The sequence below is a fragment of the Manis javanica genome, chromosome 2 (assembly GCF_040802235.1).
Source record: "Manis javanica isolate MJ-LG chromosome 2, MJ_LKY, whole genome shotgun sequence".
In the NCBI taxonomy this organism is placed as follows: domain Eukaryota; kingdom Metazoa; phylum Chordata; class Mammalia; order Pholidota; family Manidae; genus Manis; species Manis javanica.
This window is the reverse complement of record NC_133157.1, coordinates 76,446,820-76,461,600: the sequence shown is the minus strand read 5'-3', so window position 1 is coordinate 76,461,600 and position 14,781 is coordinate 76,446,820. Positions and strand designations below refer to the sequence as shown.

At 39.1% G+C, this 14,781-nt stretch overlaps 1 long non-coding RNA gene across 1 annotated transcript in view; it reads left to right on the top strand.

Moving 5' to 3' along the window:
• The window catches only part of LOC140845050 (uncharacterized), a 124,115-nt gene that overhangs the window by 3,966 nt on the left and 105,368 nt on the right, over positions 1 to 14,781 (top strand). The window contains exon 2 of the long non-coding RNA XR_012123679.1: positions 1,570 to 1,629. This is a non-coding gene — a long non-coding RNA (uncharacterized lncRNA). The remainder of the gene's footprint in view (positions 1 to 1,569; positions 1,630 to 14,781) is intronic.

Genomic DNA, 14,781 nt, shown 5'->3' with positions numbered 1-14,781 from the left:
GCTTTAGACAGTTATCCTGAAAGAAATTGGAATTAGGGCCTATCTAAAAAAAAAACCAAGATTACTTGTATAACAATCTAAGTTACTAATTTAACTACACACGATCAGTAAACACATTTCACATTGCTTACTTAGAGGAATGTCCAGGATATAACTTATTCTGTATTAATGAATTTAGATAACTCCAAAAGAATGCACAAATAGGATAAAAAACATGTTAGCAAGAAGCACACACACATATAGACACATTTACTCATTCACAATTTAACACTTTAAAAAGAGTTTAAATGAAACATTTTAGGTTTATATGCATACTAAATGGTAGGTGCTGTATAAGACTTTCAATAAATCCCACAATTCTGTGATTCCATTTACAGAAGAGAAAACTATAGTTGAGAAACTAAACAAATTACTAAGAGTCCACAGCTAAATAACTGCATAAATGTATTTTGAAGTCAGGTTTGTTTAGATGCAGAATCTATACTTTCTTTTCTTGGCTACTTGTTCTCCTAGAAGTTAATATTTCTCAGCACTGGGATAAATAAAAGTGGGAGAAACTAAGACCCAACCTATACCTTTATGCAGATGAATACCTTACCAAAACATCTGAGTTTTTACTAGCACACTGGCAAAAATCAAAAGTTTGAGAACACGCTATCTTTATTTGCAAATTTAGGGCAAAAAGGCAGTTTCATAAATTGTTGATAGAAGTGTAAATTCATGAAATCCCCAAGGAGGTAAAAGTTGTCAGAATCTATCAAAATTACAAATACAGAAACACTTTGATCCAACTATGCTAAATTTGACCTTGGCACGCCCTTGACCATTTGGAGGATGAAACATTTTGTGATTCTCTGCCCAACCCTTACAAACCTGCTCACTGTTTTCACCAGATTTTCAGACATTGGCTCAGGTCTCTTCTGAATGCACTGATCACTGGAACCATATTCCTAACAGCCTTGACCTTGATTATTACCTGGAATCCCTGGCCATCCTGCCCAATTCACTTGATGAGACTGCCTTGCATGTAAACATTTGCCTGAACGAAGTCTTAATTCACCATGATCCCCTTATGATGAACGGTAGCAGTCAGTTGCTGCTCCTCAGTAACTAGATGTATAAATCCCTCCATCTCTGTTCCCTTGTCTGGTGCTATTGGGTGGTCATAGAATGCTTTCCAATTCAGTTTGCCCAATATATGATATCTAAAAAAAATTATACAGATCACCATCACGTATGGCATTATGCCACATAAACCAAGGAAAGGAATATTTTTGAAATATTTATTATAAACTAAGTCCTCTGTTAGCAAATTCTGCATATATGATCTGAGTTAATCTTCATTGCAGACATATATGTTGCAGTGTAGATGTTATCTTCATTTTCTGTTGAGTAAAACAAGACTTAGAGTACCTTTCTTAAGGTCATATGTTTAAGATTGAGCTATAATCATCACCAGTTCTCTTGACTTTCAACCCAGTGCCATTTTTAATTAAATATCATGCTTTCTGAACCATCTCCCTTTTATTCAGAAAGGGTTATTCAATCAAAAGTCTATTTCCATTTCAGCAACTTCAGTGAATACAGAAGAATGAATTTTTTCCATATGACAATTTTGTGACTTCTCAGGTAGTATATAAATTCATATCAAATGACTTTTAACATCTTTTAATTCTTCCTTTATGTTTTCTTACTTTGGCCCATTTTGTTTGTTTTTGTTTTCTAGCATGCCTAATACAAATCTAAGACATAACATGATACTTTGTTCATTCATGAAACATCCTAGATTGTTTTTCTTTGTAAATTAGTTATATGCTAAGCCTTTTCAGGGTCTGAAACACAGCCAATCTCTCTATTTTGACAGCAGGTGACTTATGAAGCCCTATAAATGGAACTTGCCATATGTTTTACAGCTAAAGATTTCAAGCTTTGTTTGTCAAAAAAAAAGGGTATTTAATCTGAATTGATAATTACAGATTTATATGATCAATTTTAACTTTTCATGTGTTTAGAAGATATCTCTGAACATGACTTAGCTCTTCCTCTTGGTTTTTAAATTTAGATTGCTCCTGGCTCTTAATACAAATCCAATTTGGTTTGAAAGTGCCTCATTCCTGTTTTAAATTTTCTCATTAGTGCTAAATTTACTTTTAAAATCTTCAGAATTCATGAAATTTCTTCCATTGTTTATTTTATTCTTCAGTCTTTCATCAACAGAAATGCTTTCCTGCCTACAAAGTGCCAGGCACTAGCAGTCAGCTGGCACAATTCCTGCCACTAGGGGCTTATGTTCTATTGGAGGGAAGTCAGCCTAGATATTCTAGAAGGTGAAAGAACTGAAGCAATGATCCTTAGTTGAGGGGGTGGGGGAGGAATGAATGTTTTTAATGAACCATAGGATTAACACTGTAAGTGGACTACAGTGACTTAGACTGGGCAGGGTGAGTCTGCTTAATGACCAGCTAGACCTTTACAGGGAATTTTGACTTTGCACCAGCTACAGTGGGAATGACAGACTGATTAATTGTATGGGAATATCATTCTCATTACTAAATGGAGAATAGTTTGAGAGTCACGGGGTGGCTAAGAAGAGACTGAGGAACTTAGCAGAGAGTCAGGCAAAAGATAATGATGGCCTTGCCTAAGTAGAGGACAGATTAATTATGTAACTTGAAAATAAGATTAGCATAATTTGAGGAAAATTTGAACATGGAGAGTGAGGACAATGAAGATACAAGGATGATCCAGATGTAGTGCCCATGAGTGTCAGGTAGGATAAGGCCAAGTGATGCTGCATTAGTAACCACTGAAACGACATTTCTAACACTATGACATCTATTTCTTGATCACACTACATACCTATTCATGGGCTGACAGGGGAACTCTGCTCATTGTAGTCACTCATTGTAGCCATCCTCCTGAATATTGGATGTCATGGTGCTAGGGGGAAAAAGAGCTCTTTGGTGTCTTACTCACATCAGCTACTAAATATCCTAGCTTGTAAGTGACCTACACCATTTCTATATACAACTCATTGGCCTAAATGAACCACATGGACCCAATCAAATACAAGAGTGCCAGGGAATATAATTTTACACATACTTGGAAGGTAGAGGACTGGAAAATATTTGATGACTATATTAATGATTAATGCCATGTCTCCTCTTTATAGGGTCCTGTTTTTATTTTTGAGAAAAACTTGGGAAATTTGCTGGAAACTGGCTACATTGTCCAGATGATGTCATGAGTATCTTGGACATTGAATTCCTAGAGTTATTTTATGTCCAGAAGGCCCGCTTCACAAGGCAGCTATCTTGTGATGATGTCTTCAAAGGGTGCTGGACACTTACTGTAAATGCCACTTACATTCAGATTATCATCTGTGTTATTGTAGATAATGGTGAAGAATGTCTTGGCATTTCTTGCAAATGACTGTAAAAGAAATATAAAAGTTGTTTTAGCCAATCTATTTATGTTTATGAGTCAATTTACATTGCAATTTAACTCCTTTGTTGAGTACCCTTAATCTACTATGGATTCAAATCTATGTTCTCAGTAACCTAATAGACTTTTCTCAAGACACCTTGTTCATCACTGCATTCACTTACATAAAGAACAGTGCCTGGCACAATGTATATTTTTGCATGAATATAATATATACGTTAATTTATATCATACATAATATATTCACATGTAGAGTATGCTGTTAAAGTCTGTAATATAAACTATATAATGTTTCATGTAAATGTAATGGTACACAAATTTACATATGAAATGTGTATTATATGTTTTTTTACTGTTGTTACCATTAATCTACAATTACATGAAGAACATTTTGTTTACTAGACTCTCCCCTACCACAAGTCCCCCCCACAAATCCCATTACAGTCACTGTCCATCAGCATAGTAAGATGTTGTAGAATCACTACTTCTCTTCTCTGTGTTGCAAAGCCCTCCCCTTTCCCCACCCCCCACATTATACATTGCCAATCATAATACCCCCTTTCTTCTTCCTCCCTCTTATCCCTCTCTACCCTCCCATTCTACCCAGTCTCTTTCCCTTTGGTAACTGTTAATCCATTCTTGGATTCTGTGATTCTGCTGCTGTTTTGTTCCTTCAGTTTTTCTCTTGTTCTTATACTCCACAGATGAGTGAAATCATTTGGTATTTGTCTTTCTCCGCTTGACTTATTTCACTGAGCATAATACCCTCTAGCTCCATCCATGCTGTTGCAAATGGTAGGATTTTTTTCTTCTTATGGCTGAAAAATATTCCATTGTGTATATGTACCACATCTTCTTTATCCATTCATCTACTGATGGACACTTAGGTTGCTTCCATTTCTTGGCTATTGTAAATAGTGCTGCGATAAACATAGGGGTGCATCTGTCTTTTTCAAACTGGAGTGCTGCATTCTTAGGGTAAATTCCTAGGAGTGGAATTCCTGGGTCAAATGGTAAGTCTATTTTGAGCGTTTTGAGGAACCTCCATACTGCTTTCCCCAATGGCTGAACTAATTTACATTCCCACCAGCAGTGTAGGAGGGTTCCCCTTTCTCCACAGCCTCGCCAATATTTGTTGTTGTTTCTTTTGGATGGCAGCCATCCTTACTGGTGTGAGGTGATACCTCATTGTAGTTTTAATTTGCATTTCTCTGATAATTAGTGATGTGGAGCATCTTTTCATGTGTCTGTTGGCCATCTGAATTTCTTCTTTGGAGAACTGTCTGTTCAGTTCCTCTGCCCATTTTTTAATTGGATTATTTGCTTTTTGTTTGTTGAGGTGCGTGAGCTCTTTATATATTTTGGATGTCAAACCTTTATCGGATCTGTCATTTACAAATATATTCTACCATACTGTAGGGTACCTTTTTGTTCTATTGATGGTGTCCTTAGCTGTACAGAAGCTTTTCAGCTTGATATAGTCCCACTAGTTCATTTTTGCTTTTGTTTTTCTTGCCCAGGGAGATATATTCATGAAGAAGTCACTCATGTTTATGTCCAAGAGATTTTTGCCTATGTTTTCTCTAAGAGTTTATGGTTTCATGACTTACATTCAGGTTTTTGATCCATTTTGAATTTACTTTTGTGTATGGGGTTAGACAGTGATCCAGTTTCATTCTCTTATATGTAGCTGTCCAGTTTTGCCAGCACCATCTGTTGAAGAGACTGTCATTTCCGCATTGTATGTACATGGCTCCTTTATTGAATATTAATTGACCATGTATGTTTGGGTTAACGTCAGGAGTCTCTTATCTGTTCCACTGGTCTGTGGCTCTGTTCTTGTGCCAGTACCAAATTGTCTTGATTACTATGGCTTTGTAGTAGAGCTTGAAGTTGGGGAATGAGATCCCCCCTAGTTTATTCTTCTTTTCAAGGTAGCTTTGGCTATTCGGGGTCTTTGGTGTTTCCATATGAATTTTTGAATTATTTGTTCCAGTTCATTGAAGAATGCTGCTGGTAATTTGATAGGGATTGCATCAAATCTGTATATTGCTTTGGGCAGGATGGCCATTTTGATGATATTAATTCTTCCTAGCCATGAGCATGGGATGAGTTTCCATTTGTTAGTGTCCCCTTCAATTTCTCTTAAGAGTGACTTGTAGTTTTCAGAGTATAGGTCTTTCACTTCTTTGGTTAGGTTTATTCCTAGGTATTTAATTCTTTTTGATGCAGTTGTGAGTGGAGTTGTTTTCCTGATTTCTCTTTCTATTGCTTCATTGTTAGTGTATAGGAAAGCCACAGATTTCTGTGTGTTAATTTTGTATCCTGCAACTTTGCTGTATTCCAATATCAGTTTTAGTAGTTTTGGAGTGGAGTCTTTAGGAATTTTATGTACAATATCATGTCATCTGCAAATAGTAACAGTTTAACTTCTTCTTTACCAGTCTGGATTCCTTGTATTTCTTCGTTTTTTCTGATTGCCATGGCTAGGACCTCCAGTACTATGTTAAATAACAGTGGGGAGAGTGGGCATCCCTGTCTAGTTCCCAATCTCAGAGGAAAAGCTTTCAGCTTCTTGCTGTTCAGTATGATATTGGCTGTGGGTTTATTGTATATGGCCTTTTTTATGTTGAGGTACTTGCCCTCTATACCCTTTTTGCTGAGAGTTTTTATCATGAATGGATATTGTTTTTTGTCAAATGCTTTTTCAGCGTCTATGGAGATGATCATGTGGTTTTTGTCTTTCTTTTTGTTGATGTGGTGGATGATATTGATGGATTTTTGAATGTTGTACCATCCTTGCATCCCTGAGATGAATCCTACTTGGTTGTGGTGTATGATCCTTTTGATATATTTTTGAATTCTATTTGCTAATATTTTATTGAGTATTTTTGCATCTATGTTCATCAGGGATATTGGTCTGTAATTTTCTTTTTTGGTGGGGTCTTTGCCTGGTTTTGGTATTAGGGTGATGTTGGCTTCATAGAATGAGTTTGGGAGTATTCCCTCCTCTTCTATTTTTTGGAAAACTTTAAGGAGAATGGGTATTATATCTTCTCTGTATGTCTGATAAAATTCCGAGGTAAATCCATGTGGCCCGGGTGTTTTTTTCTTGGGTAGTTTTTTGATTACCATTTCAATTTCTTTGCTGGTAATTGGTTTGTTTAGGTTTTGTGTTTCTTCCTTGGTCAGTTTTGAAAGGTTGCATTTTTCTAGGAAGTTGTCCATTTCTTCTAGGTTATACAGCTTGTTAGCATATAGGTTTTCATAGTAGTCTCTAATAATGCTTTGTATTTCTGTTGGTCCGTCGTAATGTTTCCTTTTTCGTTTCTGATTCTGCTGATGTGTGTTGATTCTCTTTTTCTCTTAATAAGTCTGGCTAGAGGCTTATCTATTTTATTTATTTTCTCAAAGAACCAGCTCTTGGTTTCATTGATTTTTGCTATTGTTTTATTCTTCTCAATTTTATTTATTTCTTCTCTGATCTTTATTATGTCCCTCCTTCTGCTGACTTTACGCCTCATTTGTTCTTCTTTTTCCAATTTTGATAATTGTGGTATTAGACTATTCATTTGGGTTTGCTCTTCCTTCTTTAAATATACCTGGATTGCTATATACTTTCCTCTTAAGACTGCTTTCGCTGCATCCCACAGAAGTTGGGGGTTTGTGTTATTGTTGTCATTTATTTCCATATATTGCTGGATCTCCATTTTAATTTGGTCATTTATCCACTGACTATTTAGAGGCTTGTCGTTAAGCCTCCATGTGTTTGTGAGCCTTTTTGCTTTCTTGGTACAATTTATTTCTAGTTTTATACCTTTGTGGTCTGAAAAGTTGGTTGGTAGAATTTCAATCTTTTGGAATTTACTGAGGCTCTTTTTGTGGCCTAGTATGTGGTCTATTCTGGAGAATGTTCCATGTGCACTTGAGAAGAATGTATATCCTGTTTCTTTTGGATGTAGAGCTCTATAGATGTCCATTAGGTCCATCCATTCTACTGTGTTGTTCAGTGCCTCCATGTACTTACTTATTTTCTGCCTGGTAGATCTATCCTTTGGAGTGGATGGCATGTTGAAGACTCCTAAAATGAATGCATTACAGTCTATTTCCCCCTTTAGTTCTGTTGGTATTTGTTTCACATATGCTGGTGCTCCTGTGTTGGGTGCATATATATTTAGAATGGTTATGTCCTCTTGTTGAACTGAGCCCTTTATCATTATGTAATGTCCTTCTTTATCTCTTGTTGCTTTCTTTGTTTTGAAGTCTATTTTGTCTGATATTAGTACTGCAACACCTGCTTTTTTCTCCCTATTGTTTGCCTGAAATATGTTTTTCCATCCCTTGACTTTTAGTCTGTGCATGTCTTTGGGTTTGAGGTCAGTCTCATGTAAGCAGCATATAGATGGGTCTTGTTTTTTTTATCCATTCAGTGACTCTATGTCTTTTGATTGGTGCATTCAGTCCATTTATATTTTGGGTGATTATCGATAGGTATGTACTTATTGCCATTTCAGGCTTTAGATTTGTGGTTACCAAAGGTTCCAGTTACTTTCCTTACTATCTATGAGTCTAACTTAACTCACTTAGTATACTGTTACAAACACAATCTAAAGGTTCTTTTCTATTTCTCTTCCTTTTTCTTCCTCCGTCATTCTTTATATATTAGGTATCAAATTCTGTACTTTTTGTCTATCCCTTGATTGACTTTGGGGATAGTCAATTTAATTTTGCTTTTGCCTTGCAATCAGCTGCTCCACCCTCCCTACCATGATTTTACTACCTCTGGCGACAGCTATCCAACCCTAGGAAAACTTCCATCTATAGCAGACTATTTCCCTCCAAAATAGACTGCAGAGATGGTTTGTGGGAGGTAAACTCTCTCAGCTTTTGCTTATCTGGAAATTGTTCAAATCCTCCTTCAAATTTAAATGATAATCTTGCTGGATAAAGTAATCTTGGTTCCAGGCCCTTCTGCTTCATGGCATTTAATACATCATGCCACTCCCTTCTGGCCTGTAAGGTTTCTTCTGAGAAGTATGATGTTAGTCTGATGGGCTTTCTTTGTATGTGATCTTATTTCTGCCTCTGGCTGCTTTTAACAGTCTTTCCTTATCCTTGATCTTTCCCATTTTAATTACTATGTGTCTTGCTGTTGTCTTCCTTGGGTCCCTTGTGTTGGGGGATCTGTGGATTTCTATGGCTTCACAGACTATGTCCTTCCCCAGATTGGGGAAGTTTTCAGCAACTACCTCCTCAAAGACACTTTCTATCCCTTTCTCTCTCTCTTCTTCTTCTGATATCCCTATAATGCGAATATTGTTCTGCTTGGATTGGTCACACAGTTCTCTCAATATTCTTTCATTTTTAGAGATCCTTTTTTCTCTCTGTGCCTCAGCTTCTTTGTATTCCTCTTCTCTAGTTTCTGTTTCATTTATCGTCTCCTCCACCGTATCCAACCTGCTTTTACCTATGTTTTTTCCAAGAGTTTAATGGTTTCGTGACTTACATTCAGGTCTTTGATCCATTTTGAGTTTACCTTTGTATATGGGGTTAGACAATGGTCCAGTTTCATTCTCCTACATGTAGCTGTCCAGTTTTGCCAGCACCATCTGTTGAAGAGACTGTCATTTTGCCATTGTATGTCCATGGCTCCTTTATCAAATATTAATTGACCATATATGTTTGGGTTAATTTCTGGGGTCTCTAATCTGTTCCACTGGTCTGTGGCTCTGTTCTTGTGCCAGTACCAAATTGTCTTGATTACTATGGCTTTGTAGTAGAGCTTGAAGTTGGGGAGTGAGATCCCCCCTACTTTATTCTTCTTTTTCAGGATTGCTTTGGCTATTCGGGGTCTTTGGTGTTTCCATATGAATTTTTGAATTATTTGTTCCAATTCATTGAAGAATGTTGCTGGTAATTTGAGAGGGATTGCATCAAATTTGTATATTGCTTTCGGCAGGATGGCCATTTTGACGATATTAATTCTTCCTAGCCATGAGCATGGGATGAGTTTCCATTTATTAGTGTCCCCTTTAATTTCTCTTAAGAGTGACTTGTAGTTTTCAGAGTATAAGTCTTTCACTTCCTTGGTTAGGTTTATTCCTAGGTATTTTATTCTTTTTGATGCAATGGTGAATGGAATTGTTTTCCTGATTTCTCTTTCTATTGATTCGTTGTTAGTGTATAGGAAAGCTACAGATTTCTGTGTGTTGATTTTGTATCCTGCAACTTTGCTGTATTCCGATATCAGTTCTAGTAGTTTTGGAGTGGAGTCTTTAGGGTTTTTTATGTACAGTATCATATCATCTGCAAATAGTGACAGTTTAACTTCTTCTTTACCAATCTGGATTCCTTGTATTTCTTTGTTTTGTCTGATTGCCGTGGCTAGGACCTCCAGTACTATGTTAAATAACAGTGGGGAGAGTGGGCATCCCTGTCTGGTTCCCGATCTCAGTGGAAATGCTTTCAGCTTCTCACTGTTCAGTATAATGCTGGCTGTGGGTTTATCATATATGGCCTTTATTATGTTGAGGTACTTGCCCTCTATTCCCATTTTGCTGAGAGTTTTTATCATGAATGGATGTTGAATTTTGTCAAATGCTTTTTCAGCATCTATGGAGATGATCATGTGGTTTTTGTCTTTCTTTTTGTTGATGTGGTGGATGATGTTGATGGATTTTCGAATGTTGTACCATCCTTGCATCCCTGGGATGAACCCCACTTGGTCATGGTGTATGATCCTTTTGATATACTGTTGAATTCTGTTTGCTAATATTTTATTGAGTATTTTTGCATCTACATTCATCAGGGATATTGGTCTGTAATTTTCTTTTTTGGTGGGGTCTTTTCCTGGTTTTGGTATTAGGGTGATGTTGGCTTCATAGAATGAGTTTGGGAGTATTCCCTCTTCTTCTATTTTGTGGAACACTTTAAGGAGAATGGGTATTATGTCTTCTCTGTGTGTCTGATAAAATTCCGAGGTAAATCCGTCCGGCCCCGGGGTTTTGTTCTTGGGTAGTTTTTTGATTACTGTTTTAATTTCTTTGCTTGTAATTGGTTTGTTTAACTTTTGTGTTTCTTCCTTGGTCAGTCTTGGGAGGTTGTATTTTTCTAGGAAGTTGTCCATTTCTTCTAGGTTTTCCAGCTTGTTGGCATATAGGTTTTCATAGTAGTCTTTAATAATTCTTTGTATTTCTGTGGAGTCTGTCGTAATTTTTCCATTCTCATTTCTGATTATGTTGATTTGTGTTGACTCTCTTTTTCTCTTAATAAGTTGGGCTAGAGGCTTATCTATTTTGTTTATTTTCTCAAAGAACCAGCTCTTGGTTTCGTTGATTTTTGCTATTGTTTTATTCTTCTCAATTTTGTTTATTTCTTCTCTGATCTTTATTATGTCCCTCCTTCTGCTGACTTTAGGCCTCATTTGTTCTTCTTTTTGCAGTTTCGATATTTGTGATGTTAGACTATTCATTTGGGATTGTTCTTCCTTCTTCAAGTGTGCCTGGATTGCTATATACTTTCCTCTTAAGACTGCTTTCGCTGCATCCCACAGAAGTTGGGGCTTAGTGTTGTTGTTGTCATTTGTTTCTATATATTCCTTGATCTCTATTTTGATTTGTTCATTGATCCATTGATTATTTAGTAGCATGTTGTTAAGCCTCCATGTGTTTGTGAGCCTTTTTGTTTTCTCTGTAGAATTTATTTCTACTTTCATACCTTTGTGGTCTGAAAATTTGGTTGGTAGAATTTCAATATTGTGGAATTTACTGAGGCTCTTTTTGTGAGCTAGTATGTGGTCTATTCTGGAGAATGTTCCATGTGCACTTGAGAAGAATGTATATCCTGTTGCTTTTGGATGTAAAGTTCTATAGATGTCTATTAGGTCCATCTGTTCTAGTGTGTTGTTCAGTGCCTGTGTGTCTTTACTTATTTTCTGCCCGGTGGATCTATCCTTTGGGGTGAGTGGTGTGTTGAAGTCTCCTACAATGAATGCATTGCAGTCTATTTCCCTCTTTAGTTCTGTTAGTATTTGCTTCACATATGCTGGTGCTCCTGTATTGGGTGCATATATATTTAGAATGGTTATATCCTCTTGTTGGACTAAGCCCTTTATCATTATGTAGTGGCCTTCTTTATCTCTTGTTACTTTCTTTGTTTTGAAGTCTATTTTGTCTGATATTAGTACTGCAACCCCTGCTTTCTTCTCACTGTTGTTTGCCTGAAATATGTTTTTCCATCCCTTGACTTTTAGTCTATGCTTATCTTTGGATTTAAGGTGAGTTTCTTGTAAGCAGCATATAGATGGGTCTTGCTTTTTTATCCATTCTATTACTCTATGTCTTTTGATTGGTGCATTAAGTCCATTTACATTTAGGGTGACTATTGAAAGATATGTACTTATTGCCATTGCAGGCTTTAGATTCGTGGTTACCAAAGGTTCAAGGTTAGCTTCTTTAGTATCTTACTGCCTAACTTAGCTCGCTTATTGAGCTGTTATATACACTGTCTGGAGAGTCTTTTCTTCTCTCCCTTCTTATTCCTCCTCCTCCATTCTTCATATGTTGTGTGTTTTGTTCTGTGCTCTTTTTAGGGGTGCTCCCATCTAGAGCAGTCCCTGTAGGATGCCCTGTAGAGGTGGTTTGTGGGAAGCAAATTCCCTCAGCTTTTGCTTGTCTGGGAATTGTTTGATCCCACCATCATATTTAAATGATAGTCGTGCTGGATACAGTATCCTTGGTTCAAGGCCCTTCTGTTTCATTGCATTAAGTATATCATGCCATTCTCTTCTGGCCTGTAGGGTTTCTGTTGAGAAGTCTGATGTTAGCCTGATTGGTTTTCCTTTATAGGTGACCTTTTTCTCTCTAGCTGCCTTTAAAACTCTTTCCTTGTCCTTGATCCTTGCCATTTTAATTATTATGTGTCTTGGTGTTGTCCTCCTTGGATCCTTTCTGTTGGGGGTTCTGTATAATTCCACGGTCTGTTCGATTATTTCCTCCCCCAGTTTGGGGAAGTTTTCAGCAATTATTTCTTCAAAGACACTTTCTATCCCTTTTCCTCTTTCTTCCTCTTCTGGTATCCCTATAATACGAATGTTTTTCCTTTTGTATTGGTCACATATTTCTCTTAGTGTTGTTTCATTCCTGGAGATCCTTTTATCTCTCTCTATGTCAGCTTCTATACGTTCCTGTTCTCTGGCTTCTATTCCTTCAATGGCCTCTTGCATCTTATCCATTCTGCTTATAAATCCTTCCAGGGATTGTTTCACTTCTGTGATCTCCTTCATGACATCGGTGATCTCCTTCCGGACTTCATCCCACTGCTCTTGCATTTTTCTCTGCATCTCATCCCACTGCTCTTGCATTTTTCTCTGCATCTCATCCCATTGCTCTTGCATTTTTCTCTGCATCTCCGTCAGCATGTTCATGATTTTTATTTTGAATTCTTTTTCAGGAAGACTAGTTAGGTCTGTCTCCTTCTCAGGTGTTGTCTCTGTGATCTTTGTCTGCCTGTAGTTTTGCCTTTTCATGGTGATAGAGATAGTTTGCAGAGCTGGTACAAGTGACCGCTGGAAGAGCTTCCCTTCTTGTTGGTTTGTAGCCTTTTCCTGGGAGAATAGCGACCTCTAGTGGCTTGTGCTGGGCAGCTGCGCGCAGACAGGGTTTCTGCTTCCTGCCCAGTTGCTTTGGGGTTTATCTCCGCTGTTGCTGTGGGCTTGGCCTGGCTGGGACTGTTCCTCCAAAATGGTGGAGCCCCGTTGGAGGGGGAGCAGCCAGGAGACTATTTATCTCCGTAAGGGGCCTCTGTGCTCCCTGCTGCCCAGGGGGTTAGAGTGCCCAGAGATCCCCAGATTCCCTGCTTCTGGTCTAAGTGACCTGTCCTGCCCCTTTAAGATTTCCAAAAAGCACTCTCCAAACCAAAACAACAGCAGCAACAATGAGAGAGGGAACAGAAAGAAAGAGAAAAAAAAAAAGGAAAAAAAGGGAAAAAACAAGCGATTTTTTTTTTTTTTTTTTTTTTTTGTCCTCAGGTGCCGGTCCCAGGCACCCGCTCACTGGTCCTGCTGCCCTGTCTCCCTAGCACCAGGGTCCCTGTCCTTTCAAGGCTTCCAAAAAGCACCCACCCACCGGTCCCGCAGGGAAGGAACGCTCAATATTCTTTGTCCTCAGGCACTGGTCCCACGCACCCGCTCACCAGTCCCGCCGCCCTGCCTCCCTAGCACCGGGGTCCCTGTCCCTTCAAGGCTTCCAAAAAGCACTCAGCAAAAAGAGAGAAAAAAAAGGGGAAAAACGCGCGATTTCTTCCGTCCTCAGGTGCTGGTCTCAGGCACCCACCCACCGGTCCCACAGGGAAAAATGCGGGATATTCTTTGTCCTCAGGTGCCGGTCCCAGGCACCCGCTCACCAGTCCCGCCGCCCTGCCTCCCTAGCACCGGGGTCCCTGTCCCTTTTAGGCTTCCAAAAAGCACTCGCAGAAAAGAGAAAAAAAAAAGGGGAAAAACGCGCGATTTCCTCTGTTCTCAAGTGCCGGTCTCAGGCACCCGCCCACCGGTCCCGCAGGGAAAAACGGGGGATATTCTTTGTCCTCAGGCGCCGGTCCCAGCCACCCGCTCACCAGTCCTGCCACCGTGCCTCCCTAGCACTGGGGTCCCCGTCCCTTCAAGGCTTCCAAAAAGCGCTCGCCAAAAAGAGAAAAAAAAAAAAGGGGAAAAACGCGCGACCTCCTCCGTCCTCAGGCACCAGTCTCAGGCACCCGCCCCCAGGTCTCGCAGGGAGAAACGCGGGATATTCTTTGTCCTCCGGCGCCGTTCCCAGGCACCTCCTCACCGGTTCCGCCACCCTGCCTCCCCAGCAACGGGGGCCCGTCCCTCTAAGGCTTCCAAAAAGCGCTCGCCAAAAAAAAAAAAAAAAAAAAACCGCTCCGGTTTCTCTCCACCCGCCGGGAGCCGGGGGGAGGGGCGCTCGGGTCCCACCGGGCTGGGGCTTGTATCTTACCCCCTTCACAAGGCGCTGGGTTCTTGCAGGTGTGGATGTGGTCTGGATGTTGTCCTGTGTCCTGTGGTCTCTATTTTAGGAAGATTTTTCTTTGTTATATTTTCATAGCTCTATGTGTTTTTGGGAGGAGATTTCCACTGCTCTACTCACGCCGCCATCTTGGCTCCGCCCCCCAACCTGCTTTTAATACCCTCCATTGTGTTCTTTAATGATTGCATCTCTGACCTTAATTCATTCCTGAGTTCTTGGATGTCTTTCCGTACCTCCATTAGGATGTTGATGATTTTTATTTTGAACTCCCTTTCAGGAAGTCACAAGGTCCATATCATTTAAATCTTTCTCGGGA